Source organism: Lepidochelys olivacea (assembly GCF_965140295.1).
Source record: "Lepidochelys olivacea isolate rLepOli2 genome assembly, chromosome: 27".
NCBI lineage: Eukaryota > Metazoa > Chordata > Testudines > Cheloniidae > Lepidochelys > Lepidochelys olivacea.
The window spans coordinates 12,491,815-12,506,574 of NC_140437.1; the positions used below are offsets into that span (position 1 = coordinate 12,491,815).

A 14,760-nucleotide genomic window follows, 5' to 3' on the forward strand; every position below is an offset into this window, starting at 1 on the left:
GGGAAAACATATATATTATTATTTCTTACTTGTTTTCCCTTAGTGCCTAGGAGTCTTAGTCATAGACCAGAACCCAATTGTGCTAAGCACTGTACAAAACAGTGTCTCACATTAGATACATCACAGGGACAGTTCTGCCAGTATGATAATAATGAGCTCTATCCCACCACATCTTAGTGGGAGGAATTCCATCACTGCAGAGTGGTGACTAGAGAAATGTGTTGGTTAGCCAAAGGGGCAAGATTTCGATATGTGTACTGATGAGTTTATATAAACAGTCACAGTAAAAAGTTTTGGGGACGACAAAGGTTTTTGTCTGGAGACAAGGTGTCCTCATAGAATGTGAAGTCTTCCTAGAAACCCCAACTGCAACCATCATTTTGTGTTTTCTCCTTTAAACCATCCCCATGGAGGAGCAGGACTCTCGGATGGAGGCTTGCTTCAGCCTTGGAGTAGGGGCCAAACTGTGGCAGCATCAGTTGACAGCAGAAAGCAATCCTATGAAGGACTAACTTCCATCAAAGTTAGCCATTTGGCAGCAATGCACTTCTGCTTTCTCCTCTCATCTGCACTCCCAATAGCTGAGTTCATTACCTCCACCTACTATTCCAGAAATGGGAAAGACAGAATGGGAATTGAACTTGTATGATTTTACAGGCTTATCACCTAATCCTAATCTGCTAAGAATTTTTAAAGCTTTTCTTAAATCTCTACTGAAGACAATGTATTGCTTCCCAGGTAATGCCCTGTCTTCCTTGCTTCTTATTAGCTGTGAGGATTTCTGCAACTTGTTGCCATTTTAAAAAGAATCTGCTGGTTCCTGCTCAGGTTGATAGTGACTGGTGCTGTTTAATTGCTCTTTGACAGCCTATGTGAATCGAGTTGTCAAGTTTCTCTTCAGTTGCTAGTGGACAAATAGCCACATATACAAGGATCCTAATAGGCTGTAAGCTCTCATTTACTGAATGTATTATAAGCTGTCATTTACTGTATATTTGTACAGTGCCTGCTACAATAGGGCTCAACCCTGGTTGAGGCCTCTAGGTTCTACCACAAAATAAATGTAAAATAATAATTGGCACTAATTAACCCTTCCTGTCCATCTCAGAAGAATTATTATCCCGAGAGGCTGTCTCCTTAGGACAGGAATGAAACATATAGGCAGGGCATTATGGGCATCCTTGCACTATTGCCTTCTCAGCTGAACCTGCTTAGAGGGTTTTATTCTCAAAGACTATCACGAGGTAAATCTTACATGCCAACCAGAGACTGCATGGGCCATCCCTGTAGAGCAACTGAACATGCTTCATCCTGGGCCTGCAGGGTCTGAGCGAGACTTTCCTTGCAATTGCATCTTCCAATGGCTGAGGGCCCACTGCAGTGCCAAACACTGGAATTGACAGCCATGCTCCTGTTCTCTGTGTTCTCCTGTGCTGGTAACCAGGACGTGTGGAGGAGGTGGTGACAACTACCCTGGAATGCAGAGAAGCAAGGAAGGAGGGAAGAGGTGGAATGCCACAGTATGGGTAGAAGGACAGGGGGAGGAAGGAGAAGCCAGTGGGGGCTGGAGTTTGGCTAGGAGCAGAGAGAGACACGTTGCACAAGAGCTTTTAATCACTAAAGCATGCTTCCCCTACAGAACCTGGAATTGAGCATGGGGGTCCTTAGTCTCTACATTCCTCTGCTGTCAGCAAATACTGCAAAGCCCACTGGCAAAGTATGTGTCTCATCTTCTTCTAATGACTATTCCATCTGATCTGGGAGATAAAAAAGAAGCTTACAAGAAGTGGAAGGTTGGACATATGACCAGGGAGGAGTATAAAAATATTGCTCGGGCATGTAGGAATGAAATTAGGAGGGCCAAATCGCACCTGGAGCTGCAGCTAGCAAGAGATGTTAAGAGTAACAAGAAGGGTTTCTTCAGGTATGTTGGCAACAAGAAGAAACCCAAGGAAAGTGTGGGCCCCTTAATGAATGAGGGAGGCAACCTAGTGACAGAGGATGTGGAAAAAGCTAATGTACTCAATGCTTTTTTTGCCTCTGTCTTCACGAACAAGGTCAGCTCCCAGACTGCTGCGCTGGGCATCACAACATGGGGAATAGATGGCCAGCCCTCTGTGGAGAAAGAGGTGGTTAGGGACTATTTAGAAAAGCTGGACGTGCACAAGTCCATGGGGCCGGACGAGTTGCATCCGAGAGTGCTAAAGGAACTGGTGGCTGTGATTGCAGAGCCATTGGCCATTATCTTTGAAAACTCGTGGCGAACGGAGGAAGTCCCGGATGACTGGAAAAAGGCTAATGTAGTGCCAATCTTTAAAAAAGGGAAGGAGGAGGATCCTCGGAACTACAGGCCAGTCAGTCTCACCTCAGTCCCCGGAAAAATCATGGAGCAGGTCCTCAAAGAATCAATCCTGAAGCACTTACATGAGAGGAAAGTGATCAGGAACAGTCAGCATGGATTCACCAAGGGAAGGTCATGCCTGACTAATCTAATTGCCTTCTATGATGAGATTACTGGTTCTGTGGATGAAGGGAAAGCAGTGGATGTATTGTATCTTGACTTTAGCAAAGCTTTTGACACTGTCTCCCACAGTATTCTTGTCAGCAAATTAAAGAAGTACGGGCTGGATGAATGCACTATAAGGTGGGTAGAAAGTTGGCTAGATTGTCGGGCTCAACGGGTAGTGATCAATGGCTCCATGTCTAGTTGGCAGCCGGTGTCAAGTGGAGAGCCCCAGATGTCGGTCCTGGGGCTGGTTTTGTTCAATATCTTCATAAATGATCTGGAGGATGGTGTGGATTGCACTCTCAGCAAATTTGCGGATGATACTAAACTGGGAGGAGTGGTAGATACGCTGGAGGGGAGGGATAGGATACAGAGGGACCTAGACAAATTGGAGGATTGGGCCAAAAGAAATCTGATGAGGTTCAATAAGGATAAGTGCAGGGTCCTGCACTTAGGACGGAAGAACCCAATGCACAGCTACAGACTAGGGACCGAATGGCTCGGCAGCAGTTCTGCGGAAAAGGACCTAGGGGTGACAGTGGACGAGAAGCTGGATATGAGTCAGCCGTGTGCCCTTGTTGCCAAGAAGGCCAATGGCATTTTGGGATGTATAAGTAGGGGCATAGCGAGCAGATCGAGGGACGTGATCGTTCCCCTCTATTCGACATTGGTGAGGCCTCATCTGGAGTACTGTGTCCAGTTTTGGGCCCCACACTACAAGAAGGATGTGGATAAATTGGAAAGAGTCCAGCGAAGGGCAACAAAAATGATTAGGGGTCTGGAACACATGACTTATGAGGAGAGGCTGAGGGAACTGGGGATGTTTAGTCTGCGGAAGAGAAGAATGAGGGGGGATTTGATAGCTGCTTTCAACTACCTGAGAGGTGGTTCCAGAGAGGATGGTTCTAGACTATTCTCAGTGGTAGAAGAGGACAGGACAAGGAGTAATGGTCTCAAGTTGCAGTGGGGGAGGTTTAGGTTGGATATTAGGAAAAACTTTTTCACTAGGAGGGTGGTGAAACACTGGAATGCGTTGCCTAGGGAGGTGGTGGAATCTCCTTCCTTAGAAGTTTTTAAGGTCAGGCTTGACAAAGCCCTGGCTGGGATGATTTAATTGGGGATGGGTCCTGCTTTTGAGCAGGGGGTTGGACTAGATGACCTCCTGAGGTCCCTTCCAACCCTGATATTCTATGATTACAGCCTAATACAGCTACCATTTAGTCCATGAGCACAAACAGCAGAAGTCCGAGCTGTGAATCTAAAGGTCCAAACCCTACTGATGACCCAAGCTGGTGAATATAGTTTCACGTGATGGAATTTCTGTTATTGGGTTTTTTCAGTTTGTTTGGTTTTTTAAATTAGGAAACTACATTAGAAACAGAACATTAAAAGAACATTAAGGTTGTGAAGTCATCTGCTCAAATGTTATGAAATTTCAGAAATAAGGTTCCCTGTGAAAACTTAATTCAGCCTCCTGATATATTATATATATATGTGCATGATGATAATCTTTAATTACATGACTCCCTACTACTTTTTCCATAAGACCCCTTCCTCATTTAGTTCACAGGATGGAAGTTCATCTCAGCATGAATCAGGATTGTGTAGTCAGTGAGGCTGTTGTATGCATAAGGCAGGGAAGAGAGAGAGGACAGTCTCATAGTTAAGGAACTCAAATGTCACCCTAGAGTACTGTATTCTATCCCTGCCTGTGCCAGTGTTCCTATGAGATGCTGGGCAAATCACTTAAACCAAAATTTTCACAGGTGACCACTAACTGTATGTCCTTCATTTTACGGGTGCTCAATGTGAGACCCCTGGTCTAGAGTTGCAAAAAAATTCTGAATGCTCACAACTGCAACTGGAATCAACTGGAGCCATGTTTTGAACAAAAAGTACTATGGAAATATTATGTACTCTGGAAAATAAGGCCCTAGGTGTTTCAGGCTGGCTACCCAAAATTCATGTACACGTTTAACGGTTTTTGACTTTAATCTCTCTCTGTGCTTCAGTTTCCCAGCAGTCAATTGGGAATAGTACTATTACCTAATCTCACACAGGTACTGTGAAGATAAACTCATTAATGTTTGTGAAGCACTCAGCTGATATGGCCTGAGCACCAAACAAAGGCCCATGAAGAAATTATTAATTTTTTATTCCGTTAAAAAAGCATGCATGATGTGTGTTAAATAAATTCTGAGGATACACACTCAATGTGGAGGATAAAAAGAAATATTAAATAGCTGCCCATTCACTGAAAGAAACAGGAGAAAAAAATATATGTGATCATGTAATTAAAGATCATCATTCAAAGTGTATATGTGCACAGAGGCCAAATTGAAGTTGCCTGGAGAAATTTAATTCTGGCATTTCCAATCTTTAGAGTGCTTGACTTTGCAACCTTAACATTCTTTTAACATAATTATTTCGGATGTCATAGCATGTCATTTAACCTCTCAAGTTCTCTATTAATGAACTGCATTCTGTCGTGCACAGAGGTATTCTTTCCTTAAGCTACGTTTGATAAAGGTGATGAACCGTAACTAAACATCTGAATGTTATATTGCCGCCTTTTGATTGCAACAACCCAATGCCATTCCAGATCTATTGTAAAACATTGTTCTTGAGGAAGCAGAAATAAGCAAAAGCAACTGACTAGTTGAACACGGGGAAAAAAAATCATATAGAGTCCTCTTAAAATGCTTTAAGATGGATGCTGCAATTCATAATGCTCATTATAATTTGTACAAGAACAAATAAGTGGAAATTGATTGTTAATATGAAGTTTCATTGTTTTATTCTCAGTTTAAAGGGTGTACATTTGCATACATGAAGCTTTTTCCATTAGTGAAAAAAAGTGGAACCAAGTGTGCTCCTTGCATAGCTTCACACTATCACTTTAGGAGTTTAAAATGAAACTGAGTAGGTTGCGGAAACCCTGCCTTCTTTCCATCCTGTTGTCCTTTATCCCTTTTTTGGTCCTGTTCCCTTTCCCTGCAAGGTGACTAGTCAGATTTCATCTTTCTCTTCCTTTAGTTCTCTCCACTGTCTCCTCCTTCTCAACCTAGATGAAATTTTAAATAATTATTACTCCTCTCCTAGATCCTCTCTCTTCATTGTCCCCTACTCCCTTCTCATCTCATTCTTCATTGTTTCTTCTCTTTAAGCCATTAAGGATTAAAAAAGGACAAGCTACAGAAGAGGGTTTCTGTTTAAGCCCCCTTTCTCATTTTGTTCATTCAGGTCTTCCTGTCTCTTGTTATACTGGCTAAATCATTCTCTATTTCCAAGTCCTTTGTCCAATTATCCTTCTGTACCTGCAGAGGGGGAAAGAGCAGTGATAAAAACCCTTTAGATTCTTCTCCACCCAGTTCCACTTTTCCACTAAAATCGACTCCTTTTCTTTTTGCAAATACAGACTAACATGGCTGTTACTCTGAAACCTGTGATAACATTGAAGATTAATTTTTGTTTGTGGAGAGAAGCAGGTTTGAATAAATTGGAGGACTTTTGACAATATTTTGAGCTCCTCTGCTCTGTAGGTGCTGGCAGAGTTAACAGCATCTTAGAGAAAGAGAAATAGTTTTACAGACCATTAGGGCTGGTGGGAAGCAGCAGGATCAGGTTTTAATGAATACAGGATCAAAAGCATCTTAAAGAAAACCAGCCGTTGAAAACAAGAGCGAGGCTCATCAGGGAAGACAGGAGACACTTCTAACAAGAAACAAAGCATGACTCAAAGACATTAGGGAGTCATTTCCTCATAATGGCACATTTTAAAGTATGATTTCCTCCACTAAGAAATTAACTTTGATATTTTTCCAATAGGTGTAAAAATAGAACCATAAACTGACTGCCTGCAATTAAAATCTCAAAATCAGATTTTTCTCTAAAGGAGACTAGCGCTAACAAGATTAGCCCTCTCACAAATAAGGCTGCCAGTTCAAAACATAACACTAGTGCACTGGTTTGGGTATCCTGTGGTGTTCTGCAGCTAGGAAGGTGAATCCTTACAAGCAGTAGTGCACTCACATCTGGGTGTGTGATTTGGTACAGGGATCCTACTATTATACTCTGACCTAAGAGAATAGTGTGTGTCTCATATCAGACTCAGACTACAAATCCTTTTGGTTTGTATTTTAAATGTATCTTTTGCACCAAGACATAAGCAGTTCTGTTTATTGCAAAGTAAGCTGCTGCAGCCCACCACATACTGTAATATTTTGTCATTATACAATGCCTTTAATCAGATAATTTCAAAGCACTTTAGAATCTGTTAATAAATCACAATCTTGTGAGATAGCTAATAATCCCATATTAGAGATAGGTAAACTGAAACGAGAGGTTACATGACTTGCTCAAAATCACAGAGCAAGTTGGTAGAAGACCTGAGAATAAATAAACCCTAGGAATTGTGGCTCCTGGTCTCATGCTCAAACATTAAAATAATGCAAAAAGAAAAGGAGAACTTGTGGCACCTTAGAGACTAACCAATTTATTTGAGCATAAACTTTCGTGAGCCACAAGTACTCCTTTTCTTTTTGCGAATACAGACTAACACGGCTGCTACTCTGAAACCTGTCATTAAAATAATGGAGTACTTGTGGCACCTTAGAGACTAACCAATTTATTTGAGCATAAGCTTTCGTGAGCTACAGCATCCGATGAAGTGAGCTGTAGCTCACAAAAGCTTATGCTCAAATAAATTGGTTAGTCTCTAAGGTGCCACAAGTACTCCTTTTCTTTTTGCGAATACAGACTAACATGGCTGCTACTCTGAAACCAACCATTAACATAATGCTGACCATCTCTTCACACATATAAAACCTCAGAACCTCTTCTTTCTACATCTAGAGTCCCAGATGAATGTCACCCATAAAATGCAATCTAGTGGTCTGTGCACAGGACTAAGTGCCAGAAACTCCTAAATGCTAAAGAAATCCTGAATCTGCTAATGACTTGCTGAGAGACCTGAGTAAGTTTCTGAATCGCTCAGTGGTTCAACTTTAAAAGGATAATAATATTTAACTTCCTGCCTCATGGGATACTGAGGATTAGTTAATATTTATACAGCATTCTGAAAATACAAGTGCTAATTACTATTCAGCTTCCCATGAAGGAAATGTTGGAATACAGGAGCCCTTCTATCTCACTATCAACTATTCTCTTATGAATTTAATTTAGGGGAAGGAGGGCTGCGGAAGAAAGAGTCCACCAGTTTCCTTTCCTTTGAAAATCTAGTCTATAAAAGCTACAGGCTTGCTTGGGACAACCAGAATCTCAGCAGCTCTTTGTTATATCACAGATTGTGCAGACACTTGCCACATCTTGGTGCATTCAACCAGTTCATTAAAGCTAATTACTTATCTTGCCCAAAATTGTATGATGTGAGCTTTGTCTAGGGGTAAGGAAGGATCCTACATTTCCAGAAGGATGGAGTGGACACCCTAATGGATGTTAGATTAAAAAAAGATCTATGAGTCTATGTTACTATTACCAAAATTTCATTGTGAAACCACACAACACCAGTAATATCAAGATTCATTTTTAAAATCTTTACTTTAAAAAACAATAACTGTATGCTCAGAGCAAGGAATAAGCCCATCACTGCTCATGAATACACTGAAGCATTCCTTTGGGATTACATTTGGAAAATGAGTTGTGCAGATTTCCCCCGGCATAAGGAGAAGTGAATGAAATAACTTCCATTGTGTGTTTGACTGCTGCATAGATAAAAGCCTCATTAAGTCTCTCCAGTGATTGGAGATAGGTTTTGTTTGGAATGGTTTTGTTTGGTTTTGTAACAAAGATAGCAAATAGAGGAAATAATTAAATAACTGTTTTCATACCCTCCTGATCATCAGGAGCCTATATGAGTTTTTAATTAGTACTGCATTTTCAATCAGTTTGTATCTGTATGTGTTACCGATTATTTCCTGGATAACATGGAGATAATGATAAGAATCCAGTTTTTCAGTCTCACAAAAGATATATTTAATCATGATGTAGAAACACTGGCAGCTTTCCCTGAGCCCAGCCTCCCTCTAATTACATTTCTACATTTTAGTAAATTGAAAGGGAAAAATATAGGAACACAATAATTAAAACCAAAGAGGAAGTGAATATTAAAAAGCAGAGCTGTTTAAGATTCTTACACACAACTGTTTCAAGGACATCAGTTTTATCAGCTTCATATCAAACCAAACATCTATGTACACAAAGGCTATAGAAACAGCACCTCCAAAGCCATTTCTACATTAGCATTTGCTGCATCTTTTCATGCAGAAAAAACAATCTGTTTCATATCATTCAGATGATCACTGGGAATTTATACTCCACACTTGTGCACTGGAGGGTTCAGTACTCCCACATGCACACTAGTGTCAAAACTCACATCAGTGCACCACTTTTCAAATTCTCAAGCTCTGAGCAGTTACAACATCTCGGAAATGTCCAGCACTCTCACTACAGTGTCCTCTTTTGAATATGTGCATATTTACTTCCACATGCACAGCCACAGCAGAGGGCAGGACTTACCTAAGATAACATTTCATATGAAGGATAGAGGGAATTCCATCTTTTTCATTATTCAATTGGATTTAAATTCCCAATTATAAAAAACTGATATTTCAGACTTGTTTGACCACATGAAGAATCCATGTTTCCCAACATTTCCTAAGCTATATAAAAAGGAATACCTATCTAAATGACATGGATAATCCTGAAAGTGTGAGAAATCCATGTCTGCTTGATCTAACCAGAAACCCTTGGATCCAAATATAGTTGCTCAATCAGGTGATTGAGAGGAACATCTCCATTAGCTTCCACTATAAAGTGAAAGAGGCAAGCTTTTGAGCTTACACGGAGCTCTTCTTTAGCTCTGTGTAAGCTTGTCTCTTTCACCGTCAGAAGTTGGTCTAATAAAAGATGTTACCTCATCCATCTTGTGTCTCTAATATCTTGAGACCAGCATGGCTATAACAACACTGCAAGCAATTCACTAGTAGTATTTTAGTCTTTCAGCACTCCCACTACAAGAAATTGAGATCATCACTGGAGACTCAGCATTTCTAGACATATTTGGAACAAAAGTCAGGTATCGGTCCATTGCAAGATGGAGATGATAAAACTGTATTCACTGCTAGTGTTATTCAAGCTACCTAGCTAAAAGTTAGCTCTGTTCTACACATGCTGCAGTCACACTTTTGATGGAAGTGTAGACATACCCTATAATTAAATCTCATGCATCAGCCAGTCAGCAGGAATCAGAAAGGAACTCTTCTGCCCCCTCTCATCCCCCACCCCCGGCCTACTCTCTTGGCCAAATGTATTCTGGGTTTCCCCCCACCCTCCTTCTTCTGAAGCATCTGATATTGACCACAGCTGGGGACAAGACACCAGATGAGGTGGACCAGTGCTCTTTAGTGATACAGAAAATCCTTTTTCTTAGATGCTTGACAGAGGTGTCTTGGTCATATACTCAGGGTTATAATGATTGCCAGATGTAGGGCTTATAAGGAATCTTCCCCCAGAGAAAACTGACAGGGACTCTGAGGGAGGGGGTTCGCCTTCCTCAGCAACCTGGGCTATTGTTTACCTGCTAGGATCATCTGAACACATCTCACTTAATTCCGCACCTCTGCAGAGGCCTCGGGCACTGGTGGTAGTTTGGTCTCTCCTGTTCTCTGCATGGGGCACAGAACAATTTAGTCTCTTGAGAACTGAAAAGCTTTGGTCTAATTAAAGTAATCAGGCTCAATATAGGGGAACTTGGATGATATTTAATGACCTATGATATGCAAGAAGTCAAATTAGATGATCTAATGGTTCCTTCTGGCCTTAAACTCTAAGAAACCCATCAGTCTTTACTGGGCATGTAGAAGGTGGGGCAAAGGGAAGGATTATAGTTATAAGAAAATAGTTCTTGGGGAAAAAGTAAGTGTGTCCTTTCCACAAGTTCTGAATGCTAATTGCAATCCCATGCCATTCAGAATGCAGTTTTATGGCCATTTCTTCATAACAAGCAGCATGACCTGCTGCTTTGTCACCTTGTTATGAAAACAAAAAACAAACAGGGTCCAAGAACTGATAATTACTTGGATGAGACCCCTGCAAAGGAAAGCCCAGCAGGAAATGATAACTCAGAGTGTCGTCTAATGTAATACTGGACAAGTGTCCTAGTATGGGGCACTGTGTTGTTGATAGAAAGAAAAAGGAGGACTTGTGGCACCTTAGAGACTAACCAATTTATTTGAGCATAAGCTTTCGGGAGATACAGCTCACATCATCGGATGCATTCAGTGGAAAATAGTGAAATCCACTGAATGCATCCGATAAAGTGAGCTGTTGCTCACGAAAGCTTATGCTCAAATAAATTGGTTAGTCTCTAAGGTGCCACAAGTCCTCCTTTTCTTTTTGCGAATACAGACTAACACGGGCGCTACTCTGAAACCTGTGTTGTTGATGATACCATCCTTCAACTAAGATAAAATGCCAGTGCTCTGATAATTTCCGTTTAATACAGAGCTGAAGTACTTTTAACAATGACAGGCACATTAGCTATGCAACCTGTTTTGCGGAATTACCTAATTATACTTACAATTTTAATTAGAAACAGAATTCCTTATTTATTGTTGCTTACAATCCATTTAATCTCTGATAAGCACCTGCTGTGTTCCAATGCAGAAGTACCTGCATTTCAGTGATAGAATAAACAATCCCTATTTAGAATAATCAAAAATGATAACTTACAACATTGTAGACTCTGTCTTAGCTGGCCTTCAGCTTTCATCTAGCCATTCTCTCCATTCACTGAGAAGTGGAATTTTTAAAATAGTCAGATAAGGAACTACATATTTCAGAGAATTAGAAACAGGATACAAAAGTGTATCCATCTGTAGGATTCCAGTTCAAATCGAGCCTGGGTTGGTAACTGGAAGCCTTCCTTCTCCTTGCACAAGGTCTTCCATCAAAAGCTTCACTGCTTCCTTCCCTCAGGTGACGCCACAACAGATTTCGAGCTGCATTGTAACAACTTATGAATACTCTACATTGGGGTTGTTTTCCATATGACTGTATTAGTTTACAATAACAGGAGATTGTCTTAAAAAAAAAAATCACACACGCAGGAAGGAAAAGAATGGCTCAAGATAAGCTACTTCTCTGCAAACGCTTGAGTTGCTAAGGGACAATGACAGGACTATCAGCTTTGTTGGTTCTGCCGCCTCTCTAACTAAACTACAACACTAGTGTGGACCAACTCAGGAAAAGGCAAAAGACCTGAAGTCCTGGGGCAGGTTTATAAAGGATCATCGTCTGAAGAGGAGGGTGGTAGTCGTTCGGAGGGAGACACACGGACCCGCTGGGGGTGGCTAAAGAAGTCGGGCCTGCCTGCGTTACCGGCAGCAGACAGGGACGCCTTTAGGGAAGGGCGATACGCAGGTAAGAGGGTGGTTTTTAGAACCCTTCTCTCTCGAGGTCTTGTTCCTGCCGCTCCAGCGAACCCGGCGTGGCCGTCGGGCAGCCCGCAGCCCGCTGGGCAGACTCCTGCAGGGAAGAACCGCGGGCGCCCGAAGTTGCTAGGTAAGGCAGGTCGATACGCGGGGGACTGTAGCCCAGGGCCCGGTCGAAGGCTGCGAAAATCGGGGAACTCCCCCTAGCTTAGCTGGACGCCCAGGAGGGGACGCCGGTGCCCCCTGCCCTGTAAGCATGCCAGGCACCTCCCCAAAATGGAGCCCAGCAGCCTCCCTTCTCCTCAAGGGCCGCACGATGCCCCCTCACCCCAGCCACCCTGCTCCCCCGCGCGCGCACGCGCGCCGCGTTCTCCCCGCTCGCCCTCACCTCCGCGCGCGGGCCTCGGCCGCCACGCTCCCGCTTTGCTCGACGCTTTTCCCGCCGCCCGGCAGGGTGCGCATGCTCAGTGCGTCCCTCTCCACACACACCCCCACCCCTCCCCCTCTCCGTCTCCCCGAGCGTGGCGTCGCGGCGCTGAGGGACGGCGTCGCGGCGAGGCCCGGATGTGTCGGTTTGGGGCAGCATGAGGAGACCACAAGGGGACAGCAACAACCAGCGGCGCAACCTCAGGTGAGGTGGGAGGGGGAGACCGGATGGCGGAGTGGGGCGAGACCCGAGGATCTCCCCAGGGAGGTGTTGGTGGCACCACACCCCCTCCGGGAGTCGCATGTAGGGCAGCCCCAAGCCGGGACTGAACAGCTGGCTGGGAGTGAGAGAGCCGCTCCGGACTGCCCCTCTTTCCATAGTGGCTCTTCAGATGGCACTGCGACAACGGCAGCCCGCTGCTAAATAGTGAGCTCTCCGTGTGGAGGGGAACAGAAGGAGAACAGCGCATGCGCCGCAGCGCTGCCAAAGTGTGAGCCGCTGAGAGCCGAAACAGCGGGGAGGCGCGGACGCATTTGTTGGGAGGAGGGCGCGCGCGCGGAACTCCAGTCGGTGTTGGGAAGGCGCGTGCGCAGCACCAGGAGGCATCCGCCAGAGTCCGAGATGAGGCTGTGTGCGCGCGCAGCCTCGATCGGGGTGCCGGAGGAGGGACCGTCAAGATACCACGCACGCGCACCTTGAAGGGAAGAGCCAGGAGCAGCAACATCCTGCTGCTTCGTGTGCTCAGCGCCTGCGCAGAACGTCGCTGCAGGGACCTGCGGAATAATGATCCTCTGCACCTGCGCGGGGAGCATTGGAGAAGGGAGACATGCTGCCAAATAGTGAGCTTTGGCTGCTTGTATTCTCACAGGGGGCTGGCTGCAGAAAGTGTGGGTAGGAGGCCTGGGGGAGGGGCTTTATCCTTAGCCACTGCACCTGTCTGGGCCTGGGCCAGGGCCCCTTTGACTCGTTACTGTGCTGTAGAACAAAGCTGCCTACAGCAGTAGGGGTAATTCACTGAAGCCAGGAGGTAAGAGTCTTGGGGAAGGGGACCAGTAGTTAAACCAGTGAGGATAATGGCGAAGGGGGAACAAGCTGTTGAATCAGCAAGGAGCAAAGTGAGGGAGAGAGGTAACCACCCACGTAAGGATTGGGTGACAAGACCAGTAGTTAGGAGGGAAATAGTTCAGTCAATGAATTCGAGTTGGGAGAAGGGGGACAAGGATTGGCATAAGGAAAGTGAGATGACCAGCAGCTAAACAAACAAAGAGAGTGTGTTGTTGGGGGTGAGGGGGTGGAAATGACCAGTATTAGCTAAGCTAATGAGAATTGTGAAGAAAACAGCTAAACCAGCAGGGAATGTTAGTTTTTATATCTGCTTAGTACTGCATCGTATAGGTATTGATATTTCTCTTAGCAGAATGTCCCAGGCCTCAGACTGTATTAGTGCATCATCACAGTTGATGAAGAGGCAACAGAGTTCCTTTTGCTCATGTTAAATATGTTTATAATTCAAGCTGATTGCTAGATGTGTTGGTATTTGTTACTGGAATACCTTGATTAGTGACGTACCCTATTACAAGTGTAAAATAATTATCTGCATGGCTGTGGTCTGTGAGAAGGAAGGTATTTTTGTAAAAGGAAAATTTCCTTTTTAAAATGTGTGTCACTTGATCGTGTCTTCATATTTCTGTTACCAGAGGGTGTTAGATGTGATGTGATTTTGTGATGTCAGGACATCATCATGGCTTATGAAAAGGAATGACTTTTTTTGTAAACTAATGTTTGCTGGTTTCTGTGTGTTGTCAGTCTGAGATGGCTTGCTGTAAGCAGTGTGACAAATTATCGTTAGCGCTGCAGATTTGTCATAGCATTTTTTTAAAATAAAAAAATCGTACTGCAGTCATGGTAAATCTAGTACATGTTATGGGTTTAGGAGGAAATGGTGTATAAAGTCACAGTGTGGGGAGGTCAGGTCCTGTCTCTGGGTTGGGAGGTCATTGGGGGTTAGGGAGGGGGGAAGAGAGGTGGTTTTCAGAATGAGTGCCCTGCTCTCAGCCCTCAGCAATGGCTCTTGTCCTGCAGGACTGACCCAGCTCTCTGCTCCAGCCCTTTGGTTCTCGCCACATTGTGCAGGCGGGGCGCTCCCCCTAGAACATGTTGCCCCCACCCTTCCTGGCCATGGTGCTGCCAGATCACTTGCCCCACGCTATGGTAGTAAACATGATCAGGCTGTGTCCCAGAGTTAATCAAAGACACAAAGAAAAGTCACAGACAAACAGAAAAATCACAGTATCTGTGACAAACCTGCAGCCGTAATTATCAATATTCATGGTCATATGCTTTATGAAAATGAATAGTTTCCTCTGGAAAATTCA

At 43.8% G+C, this 14,760-nt stretch overlaps 1 protein-coding gene and 1 long non-coding RNA gene across 9 annotated transcripts in view; one reads left to right on the plus strand and one right to left on the minus strand.

Annotated features, from left to right (window-relative positions):
- Window positions 1–5,286: 5,286 nt before the first annotated feature.
- LOC311513729 lies at window positions 5,287–12,434 on the minus strand. The gene is made up of 3 exons (XR_014709775.1): window positions 12,347–12,434; window positions 11,258–11,317; window positions 5,287–5,570 (listed from the first exon to the last, which is right to left on the minus strand). It is a non-coding gene; the product is annotated as an uncharacterized lncRNA (long non-coding RNA).
- A 23-nt stretch (window positions 12,435–12,457) lies between these two features.
- Window positions 12,458–14,760, plus strand: part of SPOP (speckle type BTB/POZ protein) — a 39,704-nt gene continuing 37,401 nt past the window's right edge. For 3 of the 8 annotated variants that reach the window (XM_084615753.1, XM_084615751.1, XM_084615752.1), the window contains exon 1: window positions 12,458–12,589. The gene's annotated coding sequence lies outside the window, so the exon portion shown is untranslated. Of the gene's footprint in view, window positions 12,590–12,616; window positions 13,225–13,266; window positions 13,413–14,760 lie in introns of those variants that run through there. The other 5 variants (XM_084615755.1, XM_084615757.1, XM_084615754.1 and 2 more) reach the window with 3 other exon arrangements.